The sequence below is a fragment of the Muntiacus reevesi genome, chromosome 3 (assembly GCF_963930625.1).
Source record: "Muntiacus reevesi chromosome 3, mMunRee1.1, whole genome shotgun sequence".
NCBI classification, from domain to species: domain Eukaryota; kingdom Metazoa; phylum Chordata; class Mammalia; order Artiodactyla; family Cervidae; genus Muntiacus; species Muntiacus reevesi.
Window position 1 is genome coordinate 141,543,871 of NC_089251.1, and position 16,772 is coordinate 141,560,642.

General features: G+C 40.5%; 1 non-coding gene across 1 annotated transcript; it reads left to right on the plus strand.

Annotated features, from left to right (window-relative positions):
• Nucleotides 1-7,819: 7,819 nt before the first annotated feature.
• Nucleotides 7,820-7,891, plus strand: TRNAW-CCA (transfer RNA tryptophan (anticodon CCA)). The gene has a single exon. It is a non-coding gene; the product is annotated as a tRNA-Trp (tRNA).
• Nucleotides 7,892-16,772: the final 8,881 nt, after the last annotated feature.

Genomic DNA, 16,772 nt, shown 5'->3' on the forward strand with positions numbered 1-16,772 from the left:
GGATGAACAGGAGTTCTTCATGGCTGCTGAAGGACAAATCAAAACCGATGTCCTACCAATGGAGGATTAATGACATCTACTTTTACCAAGGATTTAGACAAATGTGCAAAATATACTGCAGTTTTCTAAAAAGTGACGGGGCTAAGAAGAAAAAGTAAAAAAGGATCTGTTATTAAAGGGATATTTTCCTTTTGCCTGATTTTTGTGGACTGATGGTCCCATCTGTGTAAATATATTCATGTGGTAGGTAGAATAATGGCCCCGATAGTTCATGTTCTAATCTTCCTCCCACCCTGTGAATGTTACCTTACATGGCAAAAGGGATTTTGTAGATGTGACTGAATTAAGGCTCTTGAGATAGGGAGATTATTCTGGATTATCTGGGTGGGCATAATGTAAGCAGAAAGCTTCTAATAAGAGCAGGACAGGACAAGAGTCACAGGAAAGGGGACTTCTCTGGTCCCGTGGTTAAGATTCTGTGTTCTTGCTGCAGGACGGGGTTCATCCCCTGGTCAGGGAGCTAACATCCTACAAGCTTCGAGATGCAGCCAAAAGTAAATACATAAATAAAGACATAGGAAGGAATCAGGAGTCAACGAATGCAAGTAGCTTCTAGAAGTTGGAAAAGACAAGGAAGCAGATTCTTGCCTAGAGCCTCCAGAGAGAAATGTAGCCCTTCCCGACAACCAGTAAAACCCATTTCAGATTCCTGACCTGAGGACTGTAAGATAATACATCTGTGTTGTTTTAAGCCACCAGATTTGCAGCACCATGTGAGGATAGCAAGTGGAAACTAAACACATTTACTAATCTTCACCTAACCTGTGGAGACACTAATTTGTAGCCGGTACAAACCAAAATGTACTTCTAGTTAGTCACTCAGTCACATCCGACTTTTTGCGACCCCACAGACTGTAGCGAGCCAGGCTCCTCTGTCCACGGGATCCTCCAGGCAAGAATACTGGAGTGGGTTGCTATGCCCTTCTCCAGGGGATCTTCCCAACCCAGGATCAGACCCAGATCTCCTGAATTGCAGGCGGATTCTTTACCATCTGAGCCACCAGGGAAGCCCGGTGCTTCTAGTTCTCTTGGATTAAAACTGGAGTTATCTGTGGAAAAATGATTTCTTTTGGGGCTTGAGCAGGAAAAAACACAAGGTGAATCTAGAGTGTCTCACAGTGTTAGAAAGTAAAGAAGTGCTGAGAAAGTGTGAGGGCACATGGAAAGAGAACAGGCGCTAAATGAAAGAGCTTGCAATGGCCAAAGCTGGGACAATTAGCACTGCAAAATAATGATAGTGTTGGATTATAACCCCCCCAAAAAAACACGTATCCATGAATCTGCAAAGAAATAGACAAACAAATAAATAAATGGCAGAATATGGACAATTCCACTGGTGAGTTAACATTAGTGTAGGAAAGTTTGAGGAGAAATATGACCTCCCTCCAGATACTTTTAATTACAAATGGAAATGTTAGGGGAAGCACACTGATTGAAACTGCCCACCCTGGCCAGGCACCATAGTAACCATTTGCATGAGTTGTTTTACGACAGGAGATCCTGATAAGGAATATGGAACTAATGAGCCACCACCAACCAGAAGAGTTCAGGAAAGATCGAGAGGAGATACTGCCTGTTCGTCCACTTCCCAGAATCCCTCTCGCTAGCATCCATCTTGGCTGAGCATGCGTGCGCCACCAGGAAAGACTCTGAATTAGAATGATTGGCCAAAGACTACCCGGAAATGAATCCCATCACCATAAAACCCAAGACTGCGAGCCACGCGGCAGAGCAGTTCTCCTGGGTTCCCTTACCTACTGCTCTCCACCCAGGTGCCCTTTCCCAATAAAATCTCTTGCTTTGTCAGCATGTGTCTCCTCGGACAATTCGTTTCCGAGTGTTAGACAAGAGCCCAGTTTCGGGCCCTGGAAGGGGTCCCCCTTCCTGCAACAGAAAGACAGTAAGGTTACAATGGAGAAACCAGAAGACACCAGCTATACCAAGTAATCAGGCTAATAGCAGTAATGTGGTAGGCAGAATTCTGAGATGTTCACTCCCTGCCTTTCCCGCCCCAGTCTTGGGACACACCTTTCGTAATCTTCCAGGTTGTGAATACCATGGATTTTAATCCTATGACTATGCTATATTAAGTGACACAACTGATATTAAAAAAAGATTATGGGTTTGCCTGACCTAATCATATGAGTCTTGTAAATATGGGTCTAGAAGTCAGAGATGCAAAGTGTAAGAGGGATTGTCAGGGAGGGCAGTTCTCCTGCTGCCCTTGTCAATGGAGGGGCTGCAGGTGAGAACTTGAGAATGACCTTCAGGAACTGAGAGAGATTCCTACTGCCAATCAGCAGGTAAACAATCCACCCTGGATTCTGCCAACAACCTGAATGAGCTGGAAGACGACCACAAGCTCCAGATGAGAACACAGCCCAGCTGACACCTTCATATTGGCCTTGGGAGACCCCGAGCAGGGAGACCAGCCACAGTCGGCCTGGACCCCTGATCTCCAGATAAGAACTGGGTGCTGTGTTGAGGTGCTAGGTCTGTGGAAGTACGTCGCAGCAGCAGGACAAAACCATACAACCAGTCCTAACACCGGTCAGCATCACGTCCATCCTCAGAGGATGCTCTGAAAAGGACACGTCATGTCTGAGATTATTATCATTATTTTTTTTGCCAAAAATACATTCCCTCATCTAATCATGAGGAAATATTAGAGAAACTCGGATTGAGAGATGTTCTACAAAATAACTGATTGGTACTCTTCAAAAGTGTGGAGGTCATGAAAGATAAGGAAAAATTTAGTATCTGAGACAGAAAAAGGACATCAGTGGTAAACTGGCAAAATCAGAATAAAGTCTGTAGTTTAGTTAACAGCAAAAAAATTACAACAAAACATACCCAAAGCTATTTCTCTGTAGAATTGGGCAACTCCATGTAATAGTAAGCAATTCACTTCTACAATTTATTTTTTCAATTGTTAGGTAAAACGAAAAGCATTTGCAGTGTACTTTAAGATTCTTAGCTGAAATCGTAACTTATGCTGCTTACTGTTTGCCTTTTAATAATTCTATTTGCCTTTAAGATGGCTTAATTTTGGAAGAGTTGGTGTGTTTTGGGAGACTTGGTATGCTTCAACACTGTAATGACTTTGACACAGTGGCAGAGATTAATGAAAGCAAATACTATTAATGGGTGAAATCCGAAAATGAAAAATCGGACAATATAGTACATTGTAGGGACTTTTGTGGTTGTTGCTTTGATGTTTGCTTTTTACTTTTATTTCAGATTAAGAGGTTAGCATGTAAAACTATAAATACACAAAATCCTTTCAATAGCTTAAAAGAATGAACATTTTAGAAGTTTCCTGAATTGAAGATACAGAGAGGGAAGCAAAAAAACTAACACACTATTTGAACAGTTTGATTCATACAAGATAGAAATCCCCTTCCAATAGGAAAAAAAAAAAAAAGATATATGATCTGCATGGGGTATTTGCATAAGTTTTCTAAGAATGGTATCATGAATCTCTTTCCTTATAATTTTTTTCTTAGCTTTATTTCAGAGAACTGGACACATACTATAGAGATTAAATGATAATTTATCACCTCATCATATTATTGCATGAAGTACTCTGACTTTGCTTATACTTTAAGTAAGGTAATTCTTCCCTCCTTCCTCCACAGAGAGAAGCCTAGCGCCTACCATCAAGCTCAAGCCTGGCTTAACGGCCTCCTCTGAGGTTAGTGTTAACATCGTTCTGGACAGAGCAACAGGAAGCATCTGTGTATCTTAACCACAACTGAGATGATCCACTTTCCCCATTTGAAGTCTAAATTCTGTTGGTATTAAATTACTTAATTGCTCTCTCTTTGCACATTTAAAACATTTAGATATATAAAACATCATGGTAATAAGCTCTGAGAAAACTGAAATGATTTATGACTATGTAAATATTTATTGAATTCTTCCCAGATGGTCAATATTGATTTTTTTCTCCTGTCTATAATTTAAAATAAACTTGTGTTAGGAAAGCTTTTCTGACAAATCTTTTGTTCTTACATTCCAGAACCATCTACGGTGACAGCAAAACTCAGGGAACAATGTTAGTTAATCAACAGCTGCCAAGTTACCTGGAAGAGCAGATGGTAAAATTGATCCTATCCTAAAAAATGGGGGAAGGGAATACTCAAAGACATTTGCTCAAATATGCTCAAAAGTTTCCACATAAACGGCTTTCATGAAAGCCATACTGTTTTCCTTTTGTATATTTGCCTTTTACTTTGGATGATTCTCTTATACTGTATTTTCAATTTTTTAACCTGTCAAGTTTTCAGTATTAATTGACATTAGTCATTTAAAAATAGAGTATATAAGGACTTCCATGGCGGTCCAGTGGTTTAGACTCTGTGCTTCCAATGCAGGTTTGATCCCTGATCAGGGAAGTAAGATCCTACAAGTCGAGCAGTGTGGCCAAAAAAAAAAAAAAGAATGTACAACAGAATATTCCAGTAGAAGAAAGTAGAATACTTAACACCACTCTCAGGTTTTTTTTTAGCAGGACTATAACATGGTCAAATGGAATACAATGCTCAAAGGTTATTGACATAATTAGAATTGTACAGGTATTTTACTAATCATCTTGGACTCTTGTAATGAGATTGACAACACTAAGTCCACATAAGCTGTCTTAGAACTTTCCTCACTTAACCTATCTAAAAGTCATATCTTAATTATCTTATTAGTCTCAAAGAGACTGTACTGTTTAAAAATTCAAAATTTCAAATTAATTCAATAAATATTTATGGTGCATATTTTGTGCTAGGCACTATTCTACATGCTAAGTCAACAAAACAGATCAAGAGAGAGAAAAAAAAAGGACAAAACAGCTAGCCTTCAAGGAGTTTATATTTTTAAAACCAGGATCTGGGACTTCCCTGGTGATCTAGTGGTTAAGACTGTGCTTCCAATGCAAGGGGTGCAGGTTCAATCCCCAGTCAGGGAATTAACACTGCTCTGCCGGACAAGGGGTGGAGGGGAATAAAGAAAAGTAAAACTAGGATCTGTATATAAATAAAGCATCCCAAAGCAATAATTCTTACTTTTCTTGTCAGACTTAAGCCACTGAGGGCAGGGATGCCATTTCCCCGTATCTTAACCACAGTGCCTAGCACATTATAAATGATTCATAGGTACTCCTTGAATAATAGCATAGCAGATTTTTCTTTTTTTGCTTAAGTATAAATAATTGCCTTCTTCATTGCCTGTTACATCTGTTCAAACTTTTTGCCTTGGCTTTCAAGATCCTCTTAACTGAGCCTTTCTCTACTACTTCCTTTTCCTCTATCTTTCTGTTGAGACATGCTCACTCCTGCTTTGGCAAATGTTATTTCCTCTGTCCAGGTAAATAAAAATTTTCTCCATTTAGATTCAACAAACACTGATTTAATATCTTCTATGTGCCAGGACTGTGGTAGAGCTGTCCACAGTTCTCCTTAAATCTACACAAGCACTCTCATTGGTTTTTAGAAGGCGTGGGAGAGGCTCAGAGTTCTGAGAGCAGCCTGAGGTCCCTGGGCTACTCAGGTGGATGGATCCCCCACAATAACCCAAGGCAGCCTCCTCTTCTTGCTCCGCCCCTTCCATTCCCTACTAGGAGCTCTTGCTTGTTCTCCAAGGGCTTCCTGGATATTATCTACCTCTACAACTAGATCCTAAGTTCACAACTGTGAATTATATCTGTCTCTTCTTTCACTTCCCTACAGAACCTAACCAACTACCATGCCCACTGAGCATGCAATAAATAAGCCGCTGAGAAGGTTAGTCAACTCTGGCTGTCTCTTACTTATGACTGTTAGGAAGTTAACCTTTGCAATAAATCCCATCTTTTGAATCAAGTTCTATACAGTCAGAACCTGCTGTGTGGAAAAAAAACCAAAAACTTCCTTTTAGTCATAAACACCTCATTTGAGATTCCAGTTATCTTTGATTTATAGGTAAGCAATTTAATATTCAGCTGATCTAATTCTTCATTGACTTGAATCACAAGTCTGTTCAGTTGATTTTTCTCAGCAGACCTAGCATTCCCAGGTTCTCTTTCATTCTTCTGACCACACACTGGCTCCTTGGTGTCGTCGAGGTATGGCAAGCAAAGCTGCATGGCTAAACTGTATTTTGATGAGATAACCTATCCAGGGTCAGATGTTCTTATCAGCCAACAAATCTACCACAGACCTGCCTAGCTGGGCCAGGGGTGGGGGGTGGGGAACTTAAAATATTTTTAAACTCAGTGGTCTCCAAGTTCTTCTCAACCAGGTCAGTGCAAACCCTTATCCTGTGCTAAGCCTATAAAGCCAGTGAGGATGGGGACTGGTTTGCTCACTATTTAACTACTCCAGGACGCTACAAATGTCAGCCTTGTAAGATACACCGGTATTTCTTCAATTTTTTGTCCCTAGTCCACCATAAAAATATGCATACATGCATCTGTAACTGAAGAGAATCTTTTTGTGAAATAATACATCAACCACAATGACTTTGGGTATTTTCTCTTCTATATCACCATTCTCTCCAGTAGGTTCATAAGCTGCCAAACTGATTTCTTAAGTTCCCTCTTGTAAACACTCTATGCCACAGAGTTGAGGTGAGGTATCTCGCCACTGTATCATGCAATACCCTGAACAAGAAGACTGGTCATCATTTAAAAATTTTTTTTTATTTATTTTTGGCTGCGCTAGGTTTTAGTTGCAGCTTTTGAGATCTTCACTGTGGCATGCAGACTCTTAGCTGTGGCATGTGGGATCGAGTTCCCTGACCAGGGATGGATCCTGGGTCCCCTGCATTGAGAGCACAGAGTCTTACCCACTGGACAACCAGGGAACTCCCCCATCATCATTTTCTGTTAGAGCCAAGTGCCAGGGAAATGCATAACTGCCTGGAACATGGCTAACTGAATAAACACTTGTGGTTTTGTGTTGGTTGAGCCTCTTCTTGTTGTGAAAAAATATAGTTCGATCATATTTTTAAAAAATAATTCTGTCAAAAGCAGTAATAACTAGTCAAAAAGAGAAATCTCACACAAATCATGCAAGAAAATAGTAAATATGTAAGTGAAAATAAAGTGAAAGTTGCTCAGTCCTGTCCGACTCTTTGTGACCCCATGGACTGTAGCCCATCAGGTCTCCCGCATGCAGGCAGATTCTTTACCATCTGAGCCACCAGGGGAATTATGTAAGTAGGGCTCTAATTAGATATTTGTTCTTCAATACTTTAGGAATGACTTCTAGAATAAGATCCTCTTTTACAGTTTTCTAATTAAAATTCTACTTTAATTCCAGGCACTTTCTATGAATTCAGGGACAAAAATGGAAGTGGACAGTTGCGGAGCGGCTGCTGCATGTCACACAGTAAACTATACATGGTCTGTCAATCATCTCATTCAGTCAGTCGGGTTGAGAATGAGGGCACCGAGGCTTGAGGGGCTGGGGAAACTGTCTTGGTTTGTAGTAGACAAACTAGTAAATAAATAATAGCTCTGGGATTCACACATGGTTTTCTGATCTAAATCCCCCAGTTTGTCTACTATTTAACACTGTAGGTACATTTTAAACAATGAACTAGTACATGCCCTATTAAACATTTCATTGGAAATACATGTCAAACATGTCCTTCTTTTTTTTTTGGGGGGGGTGGAGTGACTTGTTTTAAAGATATTTCATAAACCTTTCCATGTCTTGTTGTCAGAAAAGTCTTCTTCAAGATCTCATGTTGAAATTTAAATGCAATCTTTCTCTCTTTAGAACGGGCTTCCCTGGTGGCTCAGATGGTAAAGCATCTGCCTCCAATGTGGGAGGCCCAGGTTCGATCCCTGGGTTGGGAAATCTCCTAGAGAAGGGAAAGGCTACCCACTCCAGTATTTTTGCCTGGAGAATTCCATGGACAGAGGAGCCTGGTGGGCTATGGTCCATGGCGTTGCAGAGTTGGACATGACTGAGAAGCTAACACTTTCTCTTTAGAACAGCTAATGAAAAGGTGTAAACTGGTCACGTTATTTCTCTTCTGTATTCTGTATGGACTCTTCCTGTATTTCATTTTACAGTTTTTAAGACCTTGAATGAGTCTGAAGGACACCCAGATCTCAGCTAACCTTAAAATTCTTTGCTGCAGACTATCAACTATCTGAATATTGAGAAAAAGGAGTCAACTGATTGTTTTTGTAGGTATTGTGGTGTAGATATTTGGTATGCCATAATCACAGTCCTTGTCTTTTTCTGTACTGAGTTAATTCAACTTGTGACTAGCGCTGCTAAGTCCACTGTCTTGGTAATGTTTAAAAACAAAACACAAACAAAACAGCCCTCCTGACCTTGGGCTGTGCTGCCTGTAAGATGTTTACTGGCAAGCAACCAGGGAGCAGCTGACCTTCACAAGGCACTAAGACTCCGCCTGGTGCATTACGCCCTGTAATCCTCGAAACACAATGAGGTAGGTACTATTAGTATCCCTGAGAGCCTAAGCAGCCCCCCCAGGGTCATACCACCAAGGAAACTGGTGGAGCCGAGTTCTAAACCATATAGCCCAGACTGGAGACTAACCTCCTAAACGACTACAGCTCCTCCTGTACAAAAGAACACATATCTGGCCGGGGTGGGGGTGGGGGAGTTCTGGAAAACAACTCAAGGCACTAGGGTAAGAATAAGGTCCATACAGATTGCCACCAGAAGGCTTCCGAAACAAGACTGTGAGCAAAGCATCAGCGCAGAGTGGGCCTTAACTGGCAGAGCTGAGAACAGAGGCATCACGACAGGAATGGCCAGGGCTTGCTCTGTGGGGGAAAAGGGCATCAGGCTAACAGCAGGAGACTAGGTTACGTAATTTTTAGTAAAATTTTACCTGTCTATGTCTTCACTTCTCTTTCTGGTTTTCCTTAAGAAAACAAAATGCAAATAACTACTATAGGACCATACAGCACTCAGACAGGCATAAAACAGGAACATCAGTGTATGTAGATAAACAGTACAATTTTATTGACTGAAGTCTTTTCTTCTTACTAGTGCACTACAACTGGCCTCATCATTTTATAGCTTCAAAAATCTCCTTTACCTTAATTCAAATCAAGCTGTTTAAATCGTGTTAATGGTTATTCCTTACTTTAATTGAATGAGAGGATTTCCCACCACCCCCCTTCCCCATCCTTACTTGAATTCTGGCAGCCTGTAACAAATATGGCAAAGATATTATAGCACAGGAAGTCCAAACTTAATGGATTGTGTTGCAGAATATCACTGTAAGTTAACTATTTGGAACCTGGGATTAATATTCCATGGAAATAGTAATTAAGTTCCTAGTGGGTCTACAAAGCTTGCTTAACCAGGAACGTAGCACAACAGTCACCTTTGTGTTGATCTCTGCCTATTATTCTGAGGACTCCATGGATTTCTCATTACAATGTTTTAGCTAACAATCACCTTTGGGACACAGTTTTCTCATTACAAGTTTGAGAAAAAGTTGATTATCACTTACAATTTTGCTCAAACCCAACCTCTGATACCGCTTTGGGGGGTGTTTGTTTCTAAGTGAAAAGTATTAGTCTCTCAGCTGTGTCCCACTCTTTGCGACCCCATGGACGGCAGCCCTCCAGGCTTAGGCTCAGGCTCCTTTCCATGGAGTTCTCCAGGCAAGAATACTGGAGTGGGTAGCCATTCCCTTCTCCAAGGGATCTTCCCGACCCAGGGATTGAACCTGGGTCCTCTGCACTGCAGGCAGCTTCTTTCCTGTCTGAGCCATAATGGAGGCCCCTTCTTTCTACTAACCATTACTTAAAACACAGCTTCAGTTGGAGAGGTGTTTTCCTCAGTCTAAGGTCAGTCTAAGAAGGGAATACCAGGCCACCTGACCTGCCTCCTGAGAAACCTGTATGCAGGTCAAGAAGCAACAGTTAGAACTGGACATGGAACAACAGACTGGTTCCAAATAGGGAAAGGAGTACGTCAAGGCTGTCTATTGTCTCCCTGCTTATTTAACTTATATGCAGAGTACACCATGAGAAACGCTGGGCTGGAGGAAGCACAAGTTGCAATCAAGATTGCGAGGAGAAATATCAATAACCTCAGATACACAGATGACACCACCCTTATGGAAGAAAGTGAAGAAGAACTAAAAAGCCTCTTGATGAAAGTGAAAGAGGAGAGTGAAAAAGCTGGCTGAAAACTCAACATTCAGAAAATGAAGATCATGGCATTTGGTTCCATCACTTCATGGCAAATAGATGGGGAAACAATGGAAAACAGTGAGAGACTTTATTTTCTTGGGCTCCAAAACCACTGCAGATGGTGACTGCAGCCATGAAATTAAAAGATGCTTGCTCCTTGGAAGGAAAGTTATGACCAACCTAGACAGCATATTAAAAAGCAGAGACATTACTTTGCCAACAAAGGTCCATCTAGTCAAAGCTATGGTTTTTCCAGTAGTCATGTATGGATGTGAGAGTTGGACACTATAAAGAAAGCTGAGTGCCGAAGAATTGATGCTTTTGAACTGTGGTGTCGGAGAAGACTCTTGAGAGTCCCTTGCAAAGACTCTCTTTGCAGAAATCCAACCAGTCCATCCTAAAGGAAATGAGTCGTGAATATTCATTGGAAGGACTGATGCTGAAGCTGAAACTCCAATACTTTGGCCACCTGATGCGAAGAACTGACTCATTTGAAAAGACCTTGATGCTAGGAAAGATTGAAGGTGGGAGAAGGGGACGACAGAGGATAAGATGGTTAAATGGCATCACCAATGCGATGTACATGAGTTTGCGCAAGCTCCAAGAGTTGGTGATAGACAGGCAAGCCTGACGAGCTGCAGTCCATGGGGTCGCAAAGAGTCGGACACGACTGAGCGACTGAACTGAAGGTCGGGGTCAAAAGAAATGGCCAGAGACTGCCAAAGTTGAAGTGATGTCACATTCTTTGCCTGCAGTGTGACAAGAAGGCAGTGATACAGTATCAGGGACATGTCCCGTCCCTGCTGCTGCAAGTGACTATCTGCTTCTTGGAGAGTATTTTCTATCCCTTATGGGGATTTGAAAAAAAAAAAAAGACATTTCTGGCTTGGTATCAGGTAGCTGTTTCCAGGATTCAATGCCCTTGGGTAGGTGTCAGAACTTGGAGATTACCTGATCGTGTGTGCTTTGACTGTAGTTCAATCTCTATTATAGGAATTTCATATTTGAATAACCTAAAGCTATGATAAGGATATCTCCCAAATACCATGTTTGTCTCAGAAATGTTTTCGTCAGGGCATAAAACCCACAAGAAAACGAAAATCTTTGTTTTAGATAGAAACATTACCAACAAATGTTTCCAAAACAGAAACGCTTAAAGTAAAAAAAAAGAAAAAAGTACATTTATGGCCACCATAATAGTGAGGCAGGAGACAGGGAGCTTCTGGGCTGGATACCTGGTATTTGTCAAGTGGAATAAAATTCAAGCTTTGTTCTCACTCAGATACTCCAAGGACAAAGCTAGTGGTAAAAGCTGAGGTCTGCTAGAGCAAGAGATAAAGTGCCCGCTCCTGAGGTCAAGGAAAGCCTCCCTGTCTGCACACGTGCAGGAAGGCTTCTTGGGGGTCAGAAAGGGAGGGGGGAGGCCCACCCACAGTAAGTGTGGACATGCACTCTTAGGCCTCTAGAGTGGGATCCAGCTTAGCAAAAAGGTTGCAGGTGTATCTTGGGGAGGACCCACGGACGGATCAGTCAGGTGTGAAGAAAAAAACAAGTTAACTGGCCAAGGGTAAACAAAGACTTGGAAGGACTGTCCTACAGAGGTGATTTACATTGCCTCCATACCGCGCTGCTCTGCACTCAGAACGCCCGCACTCTTCTCCCAGTGTGGATCTCTGCCTAGTTTCTGACTTACTGCACTCCTCCTCTCTAGACAGGATGCCCATACCCTTTCTCTCTGGGTGTACATCTCTGCCCTGCTTCTGAGTTGGATAAACTGTTTTCCTGTGAGATCTCCCACACATTGTGCTGGGTCTCTAATTATAAACTTTGTACCTGTTTTTACAGTTTTTGCCTCCTTGAAACATTCTTGCTTTCAAACAGGGGCAAGAGCCAGGGCCACTTTGCTTCTAGCTTCTAGCTCCAGGGATTTAGTGGCTAGGATTCTTGGTTTTCATCCAGGTGACCCAGATTTAATTCTTGGGCAGGGAACTAAGATCTCTCCTCAGGACTGATCACTGCTCTTTCTCTGAGATCAACAGTATGATTTTTGAAAACTTTCAGGCTCCGAACACACCCCACTTCTTTTTACCTCCTTGGAAGTCTTCACACGAAGGACCTCTTGATATGACTTCAGAGTTTGCCTTTAGAAATGTTAGGAAAAACATTTCTGTGATTAGGGAAGGTTTATAATCACACCCCTACTTCTCCCCAAACCCCCCACTAAATTTGTATAATAATGTCTGATGTCACTGGTGATTCTGTCAGCACACATTCACTAATAAAGGCATGGCTTTATTGCTTAAAGACATCTAATATATTAAACATGCATAAACCTTTCACTTTAAATCCACACAATCTGTGAATCTAGGTGGTATTTTTTTTGTGGCCGCACCTTGTGGCTTTGAGGATCTTAGTTCCCAGACAAGGGATTGAACCTGGGCCCTTTGCAGTGAAAGTACGGGAGTCCTAACCATTGACCTGCCAGGGCAGTCCCTAGGTAGTATTTTCGTAACCTCACTACAGTGTTCACAATAAGGTGGTTAATGTTTGCAAAACTAAAATCACTAACACCAAAAGGCAGATCAATTAAAATTTCTAATAATAGTAAAAATATTAAGGCAAGCATTTCTTATTTTAGCTAAAGGCTAAACAAGCTACTTGTGAAATTAGGGCATAACAGAATAAATAAAAGACACTGCTTTAAAGATCACATAGGTAAACTCTGGCATTCATGGTTCCAGGTCACTTCATCCATTGATTAGATTTTTTATAAAGTACTGTAATTTTACAACCATAGGTAACATTTCTAATTACACTAGCGCTCCACATATACAGTCCACTTTTAGGATCAGGAAGGAAATCGCTCCTAAACACAGTGTCTCAGCTGACACATATACGTATTAATATATGTATGCATTCCTCAAAACAACGGATAGACATAGGAACTAGACGTCACAAGGGTGAAATAAGTCACTGGCTGCCACTAGTGGATCAAAGGGGGATCTGACTGCTGGCTACTCTGTTTTTGGCAAAGAATAAATGGCAGAAGGGCCTCCCAGGTGGCTCTGTGGTAAAGAATATACCTGTCAATGCAGGAGCCGCAGGTTTGATCCCTGGGTTGGGAAGAGCCCCTGGAGAAGGAAATGGCACCCCCGTCCAGTATTCTTACCTGGGAAACCCTACAGACAGAGAAGCCTGGAAGGCTACAGTCCATGGCGTCCCAAAAGAGTTGGACACAACTTAGTGACTAAATTACAAAAAAAATGGCAGAAACATCATTTCCAGATATAGAGTATAGAGCAGTGATAGGTACCTCAGCAACTATACAGCAAAAGGATTTAGAATCTTTGGAAAGCCCAAGATCTACACTCCTTAAAAGTGAAGGTAATTATCCCAACAGTATTTAAAAGAAGAAAAAAGGGGAAAGGAGTAGGAGGAGGGAAGGAAGGAAAGAAAAATAGTATTTTTTTGGAGCTGTTAGGGGAATTAAACCACAGTCCATAGATAAAAGTGTCCAGCATACATTGACATGAATGTCAATGTATGGCAAAACCACTACAATATTGTAAAGTAAGTAGCCTCCAATTAAAATAAATAAATTTAAATTTAAAAAAAAGCGTCCAGCAAAGTTACCAAGATATATTAGGTGCTCAGTTCAGTTCAATTGCTCAGTTGTGTCTGACTTTGCAATCCCATGGACTGCAGCACGCCAGGCCCCTGTCCATCACCATCTCCCAGAATTTACTCAAACTCATGTCCATTGAGTGGGTGATGCCATCCAACTATCTCATCCTCTGTTGTCCCCTTTTCCTCCCACCTTCAATTTTTCCCAGCATCAAGGTCTTTTCAAATGAGTCAGTTCTTCGCATCAGGTGGCCAAAGTATTGGAGTTTCAGCTTCAACATCAGTCCTTTCAATGAATATTCAGGACTCATTTCCTTTAGGATGGACTGGTTGGATCTCCTTGCAGTCCAAGGGACTCTCAAGAGTCTTCTCCGACACCAGTTCAAAAGCATCAGTTATTTGGCACTCAGCTTTCTTTATAGTCCAACTCTCACATCCACATATGACTACTGGAAAAACCATAGCTTTGACTCGATGGACCTTTGTTGGCAAAGTATAATGTCTGTGCTTTTTAATATGCTGTCTAGGTTGGTCATAACTTTCCTTCCAAGGAGCAAGCATCTTTTAATTTCATGGCTGCAGTCACCATCTGCAGTGGTTTTGGAGCCCAAGAAAATAAAGTCTCTCACTGTGTCCACTGTTTCTCCATTATTTGCCATGAAGTGATGGGACCAGATGCCATGATCTTCATTTTCTGAATGTTGAGTTTTAAGCCAACTTTTTCCCTCTCTTCTTTCACTTTCATCAAGAGGCTTTTTAGTTCTTCTTCACTTTCTGCCTTAAGGGTGGTGTCATCTGCATATCTGAGGTTATTGATGTTTCTCCTGGCAATCTTGATTCCAGCTTGTGCTTCCTCCAGCCCAGCATTTCTCATGATGTACTCTGCATATAAGTTAAATAAGCAGGGAGACAATACATGGCCTTGACTTAGTCCTTTCTCTATTTGGAACCAGTCTGTTGTTCCATGTTCAGTTCTAACCGTTGCTTCTTGACCTGCATACAGATTTCTCAAGAGGCAGGTGCTCAATGTTAGCCAAATTTGAGTACTAGGAATTTTACTGGGCAAATTAGGGTTATTTAAGGTTAACTATGTCAGTAGTTTTGTTAGCACCTGTAGTTTCTAGGAAAGAAGAGATGTAACACCTGAAATGAGTTCAGCTACCAATAGAAATAAACACTAACCAATCAAATTCACCCATGTTGCAATTGTAGCAGGATTTCTTTTTTGTTTGGGCTGTAATTCCCTCAGACTAGGCTATTTAGCTCAGCTGATGGAAAAACTTGATGGCTCACAGCCCTGTACAAGTCAAACTTTACAAAAAGAATGACACTGAAATGGTACCATATTTGCACCATGTTATGCACATACCCCTATCCCCAGACAGGTATCACTCAAAAAAGCTTGTTGGTCACAAGAGGGACTGCATAAAAGGGTGCCGTCAACTTAAATCAAACACATCTTAATGTCTTGAAAAATTCAAAGTATTTCTATAAAGTCATGTCACATATAAGGAACAAGTTGCTCAAAATCATGTTTTTCAACTCCACTAGATTTCATTAAGGGAACGGATTTCCTGTTATGACCAAAGTGTTTGATTTCTAATGATTAAAAAAACCCAAAAAAACTGTAAATAGAACACTACTTTATAACTGAGGCTTCTGAGATGTTAAAATCAGTTAATTTTACTTTATTTACTTTAGATTTTTCTAGCAAATAGTAAGGAAAAAATTCCAGAAAAAAAGAAAGAGACTATTCAGGTACTGTATTCAAACTGAGATAATAAAGATGAGGGTGAGAATGAAAATAACTAATATCTGTTATATGCATTATCTGAACTCACTTTAACATTATGGGAATTTTGACATTTGGAAGCTCAAAAAATAAATATTTTAAAGTGAGTCATCAGTTATTTCTAAATGTTTTTTAGTTGATTTTAAATGAAAGGAATTAAATATTCTACTGATGCAAGACACTGATATTACAAATTCATTTCCACTATGTCAGGCAATCTGCATCAGAAAAATAACTTTTAGTACAAGATTCATTATTCCTTGTAGAAATACAAAAAGATCTTTTGTTCATTTTCTAGTATTCCTTTCTTTCATCACAAAAATAGCAAATATCTGCAATTTGTTCTCTTCCAGTAAGATTTCTATGGAATTGTAGCAAGTGAGCAGCACCCTTCTGTCCCTCATCTATTATCTCAGCTTTGATCCCCCTATCCTGGGTAACTTTGATCCCCTCTATCTACTAACCTTTTGCTTACTGAAGAAACGCTGATTCATGACATCCATTGCAATATATTAAGAGTAATTCATAGCTTGGTAACACACTGGAAGTTCTGAACATTTCAACTCTAACAAAAACAGACACACTCATTCTCAATTCTGTGACACAGAATGTGGACAGCAACATGTGCAATGCACCAAAAATCTAAATTTTAAAGGATATAAACTAAACAAACAGAAAAATTTAAATGCCTGGATATAATTCTAAGTAAGCAATTTTACTTAAAAGAAAATCTAAAGCTGTCTTTATAACCTATTTGCAGTTTTCCAGTAATCTTTCTTCACAAGCAGACCATAACAGCGTTAGGGTTATTTCTAGAAACATGGTCAGCTATGCTTGAGTTGTATTTAACCCCCCAGTGATCTCTGCCTTAATTTGCACTGTGAAAAATAAACAGCTGTATCTTGCCTTTCTGGACAGTCAATAGGTTTTAATTACACTGCTTTGGGAAAAGGAGACAAAAGACATCCCTTTACAATTGTCTTCCAGCAATCACAGTTTGGAAGGGAATATATCGCACAAAATTTTATATATAAGGAAACAAATATCTCTATACACAAAAACGTATAAATAAGCAGACAAATAAAGTGGCTAGGAAGTCTCTTGAAGTTCAAATTTATAAACTGACCATCAAAC